This window comes from Lontra canadensis, unplaced genomic scaffold, assembly GCF_010015895.1.
Source record: "Lontra canadensis isolate GAN:19392208 unplaced genomic scaffold, GSC_riverotter_1.0 scaffold180, whole genome shotgun sequence".
In the NCBI taxonomy this organism is placed as follows: domain Eukaryota; kingdom Metazoa; phylum Chordata; class Mammalia; order Carnivora; family Mustelidae; genus Lontra; species Lontra canadensis.
In genome coordinates this window covers 933,410-949,151 of record NW_022631174.1, presented here as the reverse complement: position 1 = coordinate 949,151, position 15,742 = coordinate 933,410, and the positions used below count along the sequence as shown (strand labels likewise).

The following is a 15,742-nucleotide window of genomic DNA, read 5'->3' as shown; positions in this document are numbered from 1 at the left end:
GATTTATTTATTTGAGAGAGAGGACACATGTGAAGGCAGTGCGGAGGGGGCAGAGAGAAAGGGAGAACAGCGGACTCCCTGCTGAGCATGGAGCGGGATGCAGGGCTCAATCCCAGGACCCCGAGGTCGTGACCTGAACTGAAATCAAGAGTCAGACTGAGCCACTTAGGTGCTCCTCAAATTTATCTTAAGAGTGGAAACTTTTCCTGAAAATCTCATATACAGAAACTTGATATGTAAGTGGATAAAAAGAGAGTCTTGCCTGCTTGGCCTCCTCTCTGTTCTGCTGTTTGAAACCATTGGTGTGGGAGTAGAAAGCAAACCTGGTTTGAATCCTGGCTCTGCCAGTATCCAGCTGTTTGACCTTGACTTCTTCATCTGTTAAATGAGAATATTCATTTCTTTGCTGGGTGTTGTGAGAATTAAACATTGCATTAAAGAAGCCAAGCATAGGGGCGCTTAGGTGGCTCAGTTGTTGAGCGCCTGCCTTCAGCTCAGATCCCAGGACTCTGGGATCATGCCCCAAATCGGGCTTCCTGATCCTGGGGAAGCCTGTTTTCCCTCTCCCACTTCCCCTGCTTGTGTTCTCTCTCACACTGTATCTCTATCAAAAATGTGTTTTAAAGAATGTGTGTGTGTTTAAAAATGAATAAAATGAATAAAAAAAATCTTTTATTAGGGCCGCCTGGATGGCTCAGTGTGCTAAGCCTCTGCCTTTGGCTCAGGTCCTGATCCCAGGGTTGTGGGATCGAGCCCCGCATCAGGCTCTCTGCTCAGTGGGGAGCCTGCTTTCCCCTTTCTCTCTCTGCCTGCCTCTCTGCCTACTTGTGATCTGTCAAATAAATAAATAAAATCTTTAAAAAAAAATCTTTTAAAATGTGTGTGTTACAAAAAAAAAAAAAGAAGCCTAGCATGTAATGGCAGTAAATGGTTATTAGGATTATATGTACATGATAACAGTGAGACTAAAAAGAGGGAACCTACCTCTGCCAAGGGGAGTAGCCTAGCCAGGGTGGGCTTCACAGAGGTAGTGATAGACTGCTTTCAGGCTGAATCTTGAAGGGGAAAGGAAAATTGCAAAAGATGGTAAGGGGAGTATACCCAAGATAAAACATTTTAATAATGAAGACTTGGACATATGGTATGCTGCCTCATTATACCTTTCTGGAGATAATGGCCTCTCCTGTGTTCTAGGTAGTTTTTCCTTACGTTCTTTGACTCACATTTTTAGTATTAGTCTGGACCAGGCCAGGATAAGAATCACTAACTTTCTTTGGCTAATTAAATTGCTTAACTAAAGGAAAAAAGTACTCTAAACCTTAATTTGTAAGCTATGCCTTGGTTATCATGTAATGGTGCATTGACAGGCAAGTCCTTCCTAAATACAATTACATTAGTATGTTGGAAATTAGGAATCTTTATGTCCTCCTCTGATGTCTTAGTAGGTAGGTAAGATGTTTTGTTTTGTTTTGCTTTTTGGGGCTTTGTTTTGCTTAATGGGGCTACTGCTATTGATAAATTGCAGGTAGATATTTACCTTAGATTTTTGGGAAGGAGAGCTAGAAAGTCAGTTTCAAGGAAAAACTAGTGAATCATTGAAGACTTTCCCTCAACAGTGAAGGATTTTCCCTTTTAAAACAGATTTTAGACAAAACATTTCAGTGCAATAGGCTAATAGGGAGGGGATATTAAACAAAGTAGAGAAGATAAAGTATAGATATATATAAAATCATACAGCGTTTCTAGTGTACCGGGCACTGTTGTAAGCACTTTACATGTAATCAACTCATTTAATCTGTCTGACAGTTCTGTGAAATAGATACTATTAGTAAAAGTGGCCTGTATCAGTTAACTTCATTTGTTTGATTAAGGGGATTTCAAAATTATGGCTGGCAAACCAGATCTTGCCTGCTACTTGTTTTTGTACAGCCTGTGAGCTAAGCATGATTTTTACAATTTTTAGTGGTTGAAAAAAGCAAAAGAATATTCTGTATACTTTTATTTTGTAAAAAAAAAATTGTTACTTTTATAAATTACCAATTTGTTTAAAAAAATGATTGCATGAATTTCAAAGTTCAGTGTCCATAAAGTTTAATTGAAACAGAGGTACACCTGTTCCTTTACGTACTGTTTTTTGTTTTGTTTTGTTTTTGTTTTGTTTTGTTTTGAGAGACAGTGAGAGCACAAGGTGGTGGGCAGAGGAGGAGGGAAAAGAGGGGGTTGGGACAGAGGGATAGGGAAAGAGACTCCCAAGCAGGCTTCCACACTGAGCTTGGAACCTTACGTAGGGCTCGATCTCACTTCCCTGAGATCATGACCTGAGCCAAAATCAAGAGTCAGATGCTTAACTCATTAGGCCACCCAGGTGCCCCTCATCTTTTTTTAAGTTTTTTTTTTTTTTAAAGGTTTTATTTATTTATTTGACAGAGAGATCACAAGTTGGCAGAGAGGCAGGCAGAGAGAGAGAGGGGGGAAAGCAGGCTCCCTGCTGAGCAGAGAGCCCGATGCGGGACTCAATCCCAGGATCTTGAGATCATGACCTGAGCTGAAGGCAGTGGCTTAACCCACTGAGCCACCCAGGCGCCCTTTTTTTAAGTTTTTATTTAAATTCTGGTTAATATGCAGTGTAATGTTAGTTTCAGGTGTACAGTATAGCGATTCATCACTTACATACATCACCCTATCTCATCACAAGTATACTCCTTAATCCCCATCACCTATATAACGCATCCCCCCACACACTGTCCTTCAGTGTTCTGTTCTCTGTAGTTAAGAGTCCGCTTCTTGGTTTGCCCCCCTCCCCCTTTTTTTCCTTCTTAACTTGTTTGTTTTGCTTCTTAAATTCCACATATGCATGAAATCATGGTACTTGTCTTTTTCTGACTTACTTGCTTAGAGAGTATTATGATAAGCAAAAGTAAGTCAGAGAAAGACAAATAGTATCTCTAGCTCCATTCACATCATTGCAAATGGCTTTACATACTATTTATTGTTTCTTGCTATAGAAACTGTGAGGTTGGCAAAACCTAAAATACTTTCTGGCTCTTTACATAAAGTTTGCTCACCCCTGATCTAGATAAATAGGGGAGAAGACACAATCAGAATAAAAGGTAACAAAGTTAATATAGATGCAAAAGAATGTTGTCTATTACAATATACCAGGAAGACTTAGTTACATAATGAAGAAGCCAGCTGTATTTTCATCTTGAAGTATTTTTTTTAAAGATTTTATTTATTTATTTGAGAGATGGAATAAGCAAAAGAGCGAACGAGCAAAGGGAGGGGCAGAGGAAGAAGCAGACTCCCCCGCTGAGTCAGGGGCCAGATGAGGGGCCCGATCCCCAAACCCCGAGATCATTACCCGAAGGCATGTGCTTAACAGACTGAGCCACCCAAGAGCCCCTTCTTGAAATATTTTTTAAAAATCTTTAAGGGGGGGCACCTGGGTGGCTCAGTGGGTTAAGCCTCTGCCTTCAGCTCAGGTCATGATCTCGGGGTCCTGGGATCAAGCCCCATATTGGGCTCTCTGCTCAGCAGGGAGCCTGCTTCCCCCTCTCTCTCAGCCTGCGTCTCTTCTGACTTGTGATCTCTGTCTGTCAAATAAATAAATAAAATCTTAAAAAAAAATTAATAGGGGCCGTCTGGGTTGCTTTAACTGGTTAAGCCTCTGACTCCTTGTTTCCGCTCAGGTCATGATCTCAGGGTTGTGAGATCAGCCCCCATGTCTCTCCACTTCTGCACTTGGCATGGAGTCTGCTTGGGATTTTCTCTCTCCCTCTGCCCTTCCCTCTGCTTGTGTGTTTGCACACATGTGCACACACACACTCTCAAAATGAATAAAATCTTTTTTAAAAATCTTAATAAAAGCTTAACTGTAATGAAAACTATGTATTTCAAAATGTTGGATTGACCTTTTTTTCCTGTTAGTATCTCTTCAAGGTATATCTGAGGAGTCTTGTAAGTATATTTTTGAATTTGAGTGGCAGTTGGAATTACCATTGAAATCTGAGTAACTTGGCCTTGTAATTTGATTTTTTGACCTTGAAGCCCAGATACCATTTTCTGACACTCATAGTTTCCTAATGAAATAGTTGTGATTTTGCTTTTGACCCTTCAGGACTGGCTGTAGTTTATACTGTTGAGGGTATGGTTTTCTACTGAGGATGTGCATCAAAATCACTTGGAGACTAAAATTCAGATGCCTCCTCAGAATCTCTGAGGATAAGGCCCTTCTTCAGAAGTTCCTCAGGTGGTTCTAAGGTATACCTGGTTACTTCTTTCTCCAGCTATTTTAATGAATCCGATTTGACAAAAATACACGTGTGGCATTCACTGTTCTGTTTCCCATAGGTGTTTTTCAACCTAATGAATCCTTGTCTAAGTGGATTTAAACTTGCAGAGGTCAGTGACATCAATTGTTGAATTCATTTTCTTTTGGTGTCAATAGTATGATAGAGTCTAAATTGAAAATTAAATTAGAGCAAGTAGTATAATTTAATATTCTTCATTTTTATATTTATTTGGCATCATGGAATCTCAAAGAATCTGGAAATAATGGATTTGATAATGTAAAACACAACTTACAGGAAATGACATTTTTAGAAGGAATAGTTTATATTTGGAACCATTTTGTTTTGTCAGTGTTCTTATCAGGTTGTATGTAAAATTATCATAAAATAGATCTTTCCCTTTTGTTTTCATTTTACTGTGTTTTGACACTGAAGTAAATTTACAAGAAAAGAAATGACCCACAATCTCTAAAATCATACTGGCAAGTTTTTATTTTTTTTATTTATTTATTTATTTATTTATTTGACAGAGCACAAGCAGGCAGAGTAGCAGGCAGAGGGAGAGGGAGAAGCAGGCTCCCCGCTGAGTAAGGAGCCTGACACACGGCCCGACCCCAGGACCCTGGGATCATTACCTGAGTGAAAGGCAGTTGCTTAACCAACTGAGCCACCCAGGTGCCCTCATAAGAAATGTTTGGGGTGTCTGGGTGGCTGAGTCGGTTAAGCATCTGCCTTCAGCTGGGGTCATGATCTCAGGGTCCTGGCATTAAGCCCCACATTGGTTCCTGATCAGTAGGGAGCCTGCTTCTCCCTCTCCTACTCCCCACTGCTTGTGTTTCCTCTCTCGCTGTCTCTCTCTCAAAAAATAAAATGTTAAAATGGCTCATGACTTAAGTCAAAGAAGAGGAGGAAACTTTATTTTTTAATCAATGAAGAAGCAGTATTTGAGCACCCATCAACAAGTAAAAAATGCTGGGATGACAGTTACATCTAACATGCTTGATGGGTGTGCCATGGGATTGTGTGGATGCACGCTGATTAATGTCTGTGTAAAGGGAGAGCCAAGAAATGATGAGGTAGGCAGGCCAAGAAACAAGGAGGAAAAAATAGGAAGAGAGGAAAGATCAGTAGTAATGAGATGGTGCTTATAAATTGTAATAGTAGTGAATATCAGAAACTTCATAGAGAGAGTGGTGAAAACAGAGTGGGTAGGGTGAGTTCTTAGTTACCTGTTTCGCATGTTAGTAGCCCTTGTTGAGGGTCTCTTTCTTGTTTGTTGTAGGTTGGAAGCAGTTTTGTGTGTGTGTGTGTTTTTTAAGATTTTATTTTATTTATTTGACAGAGAGAGACACAGCGAGAGAGGGAACACAGCAGAGGGAGTGGGAGAGGGAGAAGCAGGCTCCCCGCAGAGCAGTGAGCCCGACGCGGGGCTTGATCCCAGGACCCTGAGATCACGACCCTGCCCAACGACTGAGCCACGCAGGTGCCCCGGAAGCAGTTTTTTATTTTTGATAACCCTTGAAGGCATTAATTTGCCTGGAGGGTATCCAGGGAGTAGCGTTTTAAGCGCTATGAGGCGTGAAGAGTATTCCGGTAGAGTTTATTGAAATGCTAAGACTATAATAATAAAGGCTGCTATATTATTATACAGAACTGAAGGTATGGGGTATATTAGGGTTCTCCAGAGAAACAGAACCAATAGAATCTATGTATATATTTTTAGAAAGTACAGTCTCTCTCTCTGTCACTTAGGGGTGCGTGGGTTAGATTTTATTTTTTTATTTATTTATTTTTTTATTTTATTTTATTTTATTTTTTTTTAAAGATTTTATTTATTTATTTGACAGACAGAGTTCACAAGTAGGCAGAGAAGCAGGCAGAGAGAGAGGAGGAAGCAGGCTCCCCGCCGAGCAGAGAGCCCGATGCGGGGCTTGATCCCAGGACCTTGAGATCATGACCTAAGCCGAAGGCAGTGGCTTAACCCACTGAGCCACCCAGTCGCCCCAACGTGGGTTAGATTTTAAGTAATTGATTCACATCATTGTAAAGTTGGCAAGTCCAGAATTTACAGGGTAGGCTGCCTGGATGGAGATCCAGGGAAGAGTTGAGTTGCAGCTGGAGTCCAAAGGCATGCGGCTGTCAAAATTCCCTCTTCCTCAGGGTTTGTGTAAGTCTTTTCTTTCATGTCCGTCAGTTGATTGCCTGAAACCCATCTACATTTTGGGGTATGGGGCTGGGGGTAATCTGCTTTACTCACTGTCAACTGAGTTAAATGTTAACCTCATCTAAAAAATATCTTCATAGCAACATCTAAACAAGTGTTTGACAAAATATCTGGCTACTGTGTCCTGGCTAGGTTGACACATGAATTAACCATCACTGGAGGTTTAATAGAAACCATCTCATAGCGTGGTTCCAGTGATAGGCAAAAGACAAAGCAAAAAAGATTGATTCTAAAAGAAAAAGTGGACATCTAGATATTTATATTTTGTTACTTCAAATCTTATGTCTGTTCAGTTTCAAAGCCCAAAAACTTTCTGCTTTGTTTCTTCAGATTCATAATCTAGCTAAGGAGCATCTATTTACAACACTTGCCTTTATTTATTTATTTTTTAAATATTTTATTTATTTATTTGACAGATCACAAGCAGAGAGTCAGGCAGAGAGAGAGGAGGAAGCAGGCTCCCCACTGAGCAGAGAGCCCGACACAGGGCTCGATCCTACGACCCTGGGATCATGACCTGAGCCGAATGCAGAGGCTTTAACCCACTGAGCCACCCAGGCACCCCACAACACTTGCCTTTAATATTAGAGTTACTAGACTTGAGATTGGTTAAGAATAGTTCTCTGAAAAAATGGTATCTTAATCCTTGGCCCAAAGTTCATTGAAAAATGCAAAATATTTTTATATGTACCCAAATATTGATTTGGTGAGTGACTTAAATCTTGCAAATGAGATATTGGCTATAACTAATAGGAAGTGAGGAAATGGTGTAGCTGTTGGAAGAATTTTACTTTTTCAGGGAACTGTGCCTGAGCTTAGTCTGTCTCTCAATGATGGATCAATCTAGTCTTTTTTGGTCTTGTTACTGCCTACCAACAGCAAGTCCCAGTGAATCATGGACCTCCAAGCTAGAGGAGAGTAAGAGCAAGTATACATTAAAGCCTGGGTATTTGATTAAAAACTTACAGTGATCGAACATTTTCAAATTGTGGGCATGGGAGAAAACTTTTCTCATACTTAATCATTCACACAGAACACAAGATACTGCAAAGGAAAATTAATAGTTTGGGTAATTTGCTATCTTTATTTTTATTAGAAAGTGACTTCAGAACTCTAGAAACTTCTATCTGTAGATGGAAAAGTGAGGAAATCATAAAGATTGAATTCAGGAAATGAAGTTACTGTGAGGAAGTACTTTGTTGTCCTAGGTAATCTCATGGATTTAAACTATATACGGGGGTATTTTTCAGAATATTCAGTTCAGTGACTTCATAGGTAACTTTACTTATTATTTTTTTTTTATTTGACTGCATTGCAGCATAGCATTAATGATGCAGTTTTAAATATTTTTACCTAGATTAATACTCAGAGTCAAATATGAGAGCTCAGAGAAACCTATAGCCTGCTATTAGGTCTGATGTCATGTTAAGGAACATCATTTTAATAAAGTGATCAAGAATTTGCAGGAACACTCAAAATACCCACCGCTAATTTCTTTTTCTTTTTCTTTTTCTTTTAAAGATTTTATTTATTTATTTGACAGAGAGAACAAGTAGGCAAAGCTGCAGGTAGAGGGAGAGGGAGAAGCAGTCTCAAGCAGTCTCTCCACCCATCAGGGAGCCTCACACAGGGCTCCATCCCAGGAGGATCATGATCTGAGCTGAAGGCAGCCGCTTAACGGACTGAGCCACCCACGCACTCCTACCCACCACTAATTATTTAAAGGAGAAATGTTCCATATGATGGGGACTCTGTAAATCAAAGTTGTGTGTGTGTTTTAAGATTTTCTTCATTTGATGGGGGAGTGTGCGTATGAGCTGGGGGGGGGGGGAGGGAAGAAGGAGAAGCACACTCCTTGCTGATGTGGGGCTCCATTCCAGGACCCTGAGATCATGACCCGAGCCAAAGGCAGATGCTTAATCAATTGAGCCACCCAGTTGCCCCACATATGTATGCTCTGATAGGTTAGTTGTACAAAGATGAGAATGATTTGGATGGTGCAGACAATTAAAAGAAAGCAAGGGGGAAAGATGATGGCACAAGTGAAAAAAACATTTCCGGGGGTAAGACCATGTTTTGGGAGATGATTGCTTCTGTTTTCATTTCTCAAAATTTATAGAATATCAGTCATGTGACACTACCTAGTTCATACACATTCTTTGTTATGCCTTATGAAAAAAGTATCAAGGGGCGCCTGGGTGGCTCAGTGGGTTAAAGCCTCTGCCTTCAGCTCAGGTCGTGATCTCAGGGTCCTGGGATCGAGCCCCGCATCGGGCTCTCTGCTCAGCAGGAAGCCTGCTTCCTCCTCTCTCTGTCTACTTGTGATTTCTGTCTGTCAAATAAATAAATAAAATCTTAAAAAAAAAATAAACTCTAAAAAAAAAAAAAGTATCATAAATTGGGGCGCCTGGGTGGCTCAGTGGGTTAAGCCTCTGCCTTCGGCTCGGGTCATGGTCTCAGGGTCCCGGGATTGAGCCCCGTGTCAGGCTCTGCTCAGCGGAAAGCCTTCTTCCCCCCACTCTTTGCTTACCTCTCTGCCCACTTGTGATCTTTGTCAAATAAAAAAAAAAGTGTCAAAAATTAAGTGAGCAAGAGCATTGGTAAGAAATCATGTCTGAGGTTCACTGCAGGTGTTCATTGTATGTAAGCTGAGATTTTTAAAATACATTTAAAGGGTGCCTGGTAAGCCTCTGCCTTCAGTTCAGGTCATGATCTCAGGGTCATGGGATCGAGCCCCACGTTGGGCTTTCTGCTCAGCAGGGATCCTGCTTCCACCCGGCCCTCCACAGCCTGCCTCTTAGGCCTCCTGTGATCTCTGTTTGTCAAATAAATAAATAAAATCTTAAGAATATATACATTTAAAGTTCAAAACTGATGGCAGAGGTAACATGTATGGTATTACAGAATTTGTTTATATTATTATCCTGGTTAATCCTCACTAAATCCTGAGATATTTCACATTTAAGTCCATTTCATAGTTGAGAGAAGCTTAGAACTTTATTAGTATTTAATATAAATATGGTAATTTGATTATCTAAAAACAATAAGAACATTATGACATGTAACATGAATAGGTAGTCTTATGTCTCTTTTTTTGTTCGATGCTGGTTGTCTGTGTTCTTTAAAAAACCTTGGTCTGATTCCTTTTTTTTTTTAAGATTTATTTATTTATATGACAGAGATCACAGGAGGCAGAGAAGCAGGCAGTGAGAGAGGGGGAAGCAGGCACCCTGCCCAGCAGAGAGCTCAATGCGGGGCTCCATCCCAAAGCCCTGGGATCATGACTGGAGCCAAAGGCAGACGCTTAACAACTAAGCCACCCAGGCACCCCTCTGCTGACCCTATTATTATTATTATTGTTTTTTATTAACATACAATGTATTATTTATTTCAGGGGTACAGGTCTGTGATCATCAGTCTTAACACAATTCACAGCACTCACCATAGCACTTACCCTCCCCAATGTCCATCACCCAGCTACCCCATCCCTCCCACCCCCCTCCACTCCAGCAACCCTTGGCTTGTTTCCTGAGATAAGAGTCTTTTATAGTTTGTCTCCCTCTCTGGTTTCATCTTGTTTCATTCTCCCCTCCCTTTCCCTATTATCCTCTGTCTTGTTTCGCAAATTCCTCAATATCAGTGAGATCATAATTGTCTTTCTCTGATTGACTTATTTCCCTAGCGTAATACCCCTCTAGTTCATCCACGTCATTGCAAATGGCAAGATTTCATTTTTTTTTTGTTGGCTACATAATATTCCATCGTGTATGTATACCACATCACCTTCATCCATTCATTGATGAACATCTAGGCTCTTTTCATAGTTTGGCTGTTGTGGACATTGCCGCTATAAACATTCAGGTGCATGTGCCCCTTCAGATCACTACATTTGTTACCTTTGGGGTAGATACCCAGTAGGACAATTGCTGGGTCATAGGGTAGCTCTGTTTTCAACTTTTTGAGGAACCTCCTTACTGTTTTCCAGAGTGGCTACACTACACCAAGGTGTATTCCCACCAACAGTGTAGGGGGGCTCCCCTTTCTCTGCAGCCTTGTCAACATCTGTCATTTTCTGACTTGTTAATTTTAGCCATTCTGACTGGTGTGAGGTGGTATCTCATTGAGGTTTTGATTTGTATTTCCCTGATGCTGAGTAACGTTAAGTAGTTTTTCATGTGTCTTTTGGCCATTTGGATGTCTTCTTTGCAGAAATGTCTGTTCATTGCTGACTCTCTTTAAATAAAGCATTGTCAAGTGACCGTTTCATGAGAGCAGGAGTCATTGGTAATATCCAGTTACTATAGAATAGGTCTTTGGTGTCTCTCCTAAACTCTTAGGTCTGCATCTATTAACAAATCTGATTATTTCCATTTTATATTTGTTAATATCTACTGTTACCATAAATTAGTTGTTTTTCCCCTTACCGCACGTCCTTTATTTTCTGTATATGCCCTATATCATAAACTCATGGTTAGCAGGAACCAATGTACAAAATAAATTATTAATGAAATATGTTATAAAGGTTGTTCAGTAAGTGTGAAACCTACAATAACACATGGAAACTGGAAATGAAAAGAATTTAAATTAATAATTCACTCACCATCTAGTTTTGTAAGATTTTTTAATGCTCTGTTATTTATATTTTCTTTTTTACTTTTCCCCTTTCTCTTTCTGTGGTGAGGTGCTTATCCAAGCAGTAAACGTTGTTTAGGAGAGCTGCTGCTTTTTTGTAGCAGATAAACAGATACAGTATTAGAATGTAGAATGGTTAAGAATTCTGCATTCCAAAAAATACTAAAGCTTCTGTTTCTAGTGCTTAGGCAACACAGATCTGATCTCTGAGAACGTCTGGATATTGACATGCAAATGAATAAATGAGACTCTTCTTTGAAATATGTTTGTAATATATACAAGTAGCTTAGGAGGTATTATTGCAGTGCTGCCAAAATACATTTCAGAAATATTAAGTCTTCTCATTCATTATGTTGACTTTGGAAGAGTTTGTAAACCGCCCTGAAATGCATATAGTATTTTGTTTATATGTGTTTCTTTGAGGGAAGAGATCTTGATTTTCATTATTTTTCAGAGGAATCCAGTGACCCCCCAAAAAGATTAAGAACTCCTTCACCAAGTGGCTTGAAAACATTGCCTGGTTTATTTGTACTGTTGGTTATAAATATAGGTTGTTCGTTGCAAAATATTCTAAACTATCTCTTTTGCTCTGTTGGAGAACCATTTATTTTTGTGCCATGTGATATTTTACAGTTTTATGTTAAATTATTAACCAACTTAAAAGGTAAATCTGAGAAATACTGTACATTATATTCTTAGATTCTTAGCCCCAAGATTTTATTTTTAAGTAAACTTTACGCTCAACGTGGAGTTTGAACTCACAACCCCAAGATAAGAGCTACATTGGTCCACCAACTGAGCAAGCTAGGCGCCCCACTACACAAATATTTTTGACACATATCCCAGACATACCATTTTACTGATAAATTTTTTTTTTAAATTTCTAAAAGTCTTAAAAATAACCACAGTATTGGGGCACCTGCGTGGCTCAGTTGGGTAAGTGCCTAACTCTTGATTTCAGCTCAGGTCATGATCTCAGGGTTGTGAGATACAGCCCCATGTCCATCTGGGCATGGAGCCTCTGTCCCCCCCACCCCCACACACATGCACTTGCTTGCTCTCTAAAAATAAACAAATAACCACAATACCATTATGATTCTTGAAAAATTCAGTTATTCTTTAATATCATCAGACCTCCATCCAGTGTTCATTTTCCCCAAATATTTGGTCATTGATTTATTTTGCAGTTTATTTTTCAAACAATTTCTTAAAATCCAGATCTAAATAAGGTCCATAAACTGCAGTTGTTGATATGTCACTTGTGTCTTTCAATCTGTAGGTTTCCCTTTCTGGCTCTTCTTCCTTTCCTTGAAATTTATTTGAAGAAACTGGATCATTTATTTTATAAGGCTTTTCACAGTCTGGATATTGCTGGTTATATCCCCATGGTGTCTTTAACATACTCCTCTGCCCTTTGTACTTCTTGGAAATAGATAGTTGGAGCCAGAGACTTAAACAGATTCAAACTTGATTTTGTGGCAAGTGTTACTTGCCAGTGTTACTGGTGCAGTGTTACTCTGTCATGTCTGGTTGCCTTTGGTTGATTGGGGGTAAAAATGGTGATATTAAAAGTCTTTATTCCTTTCTTCATTTCTTCTGTGTCTTTGGTTAAAAAAAATTTCAACATTTCCAACTATTTCTAAGATACTTATTTATGGTACTGTCTTTACTTCATCTCTCTGCACTTATCAGCCCATTTATATATGGTTTCTGCATGTTAAATCACATCCTTATCATTTTACTGAAGCCATTCTCATCAGGGTTATCAGTGCGCTCTACATGGAATGGAGTAGACCCATTTCAGACCTTGTTTTGCTTAGTAGTTGGGTAATTTTAGATACTGTTGATTGCTGCTGCTTCTTGAAATATTCCCTTTGCTTCTGTGATGTACTCTCTCCTGTTTGTACTTTTACTTCTTTAAATGCTTTCTCTCAACCTCAATTGTAGACTTTTTTTTTTTTTTTAAGGTGTTGGTTTGTTCTTCCTGGCTCTAGCCTAGACCCTCTGCTTATCTAGCTCTGCTCATTCTCCATGGGTGCTCCATTCTCATGGCTTCAGTTAACACCATCTCTAAACTGATAAGTGCCAAACCATTTTTTGTTTTTTGATTTTTGGGGTTTTTTGATAGGTTGGTTCTCTTCAGAGCTGAGTTGTTTGTACTATTTCATACTAAAAATCTCACAGGCCTTGGAATCAAAATACCTGAAATGGAATGAATCATATACTTTCCTCATCCCCTCACACATAGGAGTTTCCTATTCAGCATAGTTTTAAGCCAGAAATCTTTGGAAGTTATCCTTGACTTCTTGCTTGACCTTTCTCACCTTGCTGCCTACATGTAGTCACCAATCGTGTAAGACTTACCTGGTAAATAATTTAAATTCAACTAATTCTCTTCATTCACTGTTGCTATATGCTAGTGTGAATCCCTATCATCTATTACCTTCATTATTGTGAGCCTCCTGTCTGGTCTGTTCCTTTCCTGTCTTTCTGGTCCATTTTTTGGTATATGAGTAAGAGTGATTTTTCTGAAAAACATATCTAATGGATCCCCCTTGCCCCTAGGATAAATGTAAAGACCTGAGATTGTTTTATGATCTTCTTTCTTGAGTCATCGCCTCCTATGTAATACTTGTCCTGCTTTTGCACTGATGGTTGTTTTTTGTTTGGTTGGTTGGGTTTTTTTAGATTTAATTTATTTGAGAGAGAGCAGGGGGAGGGGCAGAGGGGGGAGAATCTCAAGCAGACTCCACACCAAGCACAGAGCCTGATGGTGGGGCTTGATCTCATGACCCTGAGATTACCTAAGCCAAAATCAAGTCAGATGCTTAGTCAACTGAGCCACTCGGATGCCTCTTTTTGCACTTTTAACTGACTGTTTCAGTAGACTGTAAACTTCTCAAGCATAAAGACCAAGTATTTTCCTTCATTAGACCTGGTGCCTGGTACATAATAAATGTTTTGTAAATGCTTGATGAATTAATAAATTATGTAGGACACAGTTACATATTCAGTAATTTGTTTATGTCTTGGTTTTATTGTTATTAGATCATCCTACTATTCTAGTACTGCTATCACTCTTGTACACTGATTTAGTTTTTTAGCTAGAGGTAGTCTCTCCATAATTAAACTGGACCCTGTGGATTACCATTGTCCCAGATAATAAATAGAAGACAGTTCAGATAGTCACCGTCATCAGATAAGCCTTACCCTAATGTAACCTTTATCAGAGTGTAGGAGTCCCTAGATGCTTTTGCTTGGTGGCAGTTAAGATTTAGAAAAGTGAGGGGTGCCTGGGTGGCACAGTCAGTTAAGCGCCTGACTCTTGGTTGCGGCTCAGGTCATGATCTCGGGCCATGAGATCAAATCCCTCGTTGGGCTCCACACACAGCACAAGTCTGCTTGAGACTCTCTCCCTTTCCCTCTGCCCCACCTCCCACATTCACACGCGTGCTCTTTCTCTCAAATAAATAAGTCTTAAAAAAAATAAAGAAGACTTTGAAAAGTGAATCTTAAATAATAGAAATTGTTAAATACCAAAGAGAGATGGTTTTCTGGGTTGTCCATTATGTTTGGTTCTCATTCCTCTTTTTATTACTGACATTTAGTCATATTTTTCTGAATTTAAAGAGATGTGGTGCTTTTCAGCTGTCATTTTGAGCCAGATGGTCTCTAGATTGGAAGAATCATTAAAGATCATAAAATAAATCCGTTTGTATTTGCTAGAATTGCTAAACAGAAGGATCTTCATCAGAGTCGATAGCTACCATCAGGAACATCTGAGCACTCACTTTTTGACTTCTGGATCATATTTAAAACAAGAGTTTGCTCTCATTTTTTTTTTTTTTTTCTTTTACTCTTTGCCTGGCTTATTCACCACTGTGTCCCCTGTGCATACAACAGTTTGACTGGCATAGCACAAAAAGTGATTCAATAGTCTTTGTCTCTTCTATCCCTGATGTGTCTCTTAATAGGTGGCCCCACAGGCCCTTCATTAGATGTTAATTTCATTTTCTTTAGAGGATGATTTCCTGTTTCTTTCAAGTGTCCCTGCCCACAAAATTTTGTATGTACCAGTAGTCTGTATTTTAAGTAAGACTATCTCAAATATATTTTCTAAACACAGTGGAAATTCTATCTAGCTAGTTTTGTACAGTGTGGTAAGACAAACTAAACTTATTTTTGTGTAAAATAGGAGATTTGAAGAATAATTCTTTAAGAAATAGTTTTTTATTTTTCTTCTACTTAAATATACTCTGATTGAACTGATGACAGTACTTTTAAGATGTTATACAGAAATTGATTTTACAGGGTTAAAATATAAAGAAAGGGCTCTGAAATACTGGATGCTATTATCCAAAATGGGTTTAGAGGATTGGATTACTGTATGAACACATAGACTCTAGGGTAGCAAGTGCTTCTAAAGAACACAAAATAAATTCAAAGAACATGAAATTGTTGCTTGATTAAATGTATTGGTTAAACGTTTGGTGAATAGTTTATCAGCATAATATCAACTATTCTGAGGTTGTTACTCACTTATATTCAGTCTTGAAGATTATATCATGGGCACCTGGGTGGCTCAGTCATTAAGCTT

General features: G+C 39.1%; 1 protein-coding gene across 1 annotated transcript in view; it reads left to right on the top strand.

Annotated features, from left to right (window-relative positions):
• Positions 1-15,742, top strand: part of PAFAH1B1 (platelet activating factor acetylhydrolase 1b regulatory subunit 1) — a 91,351-nt gene that overhangs the window by 20,753 nt on the left and 54,856 nt on the right. The window lies entirely within an intron of this gene.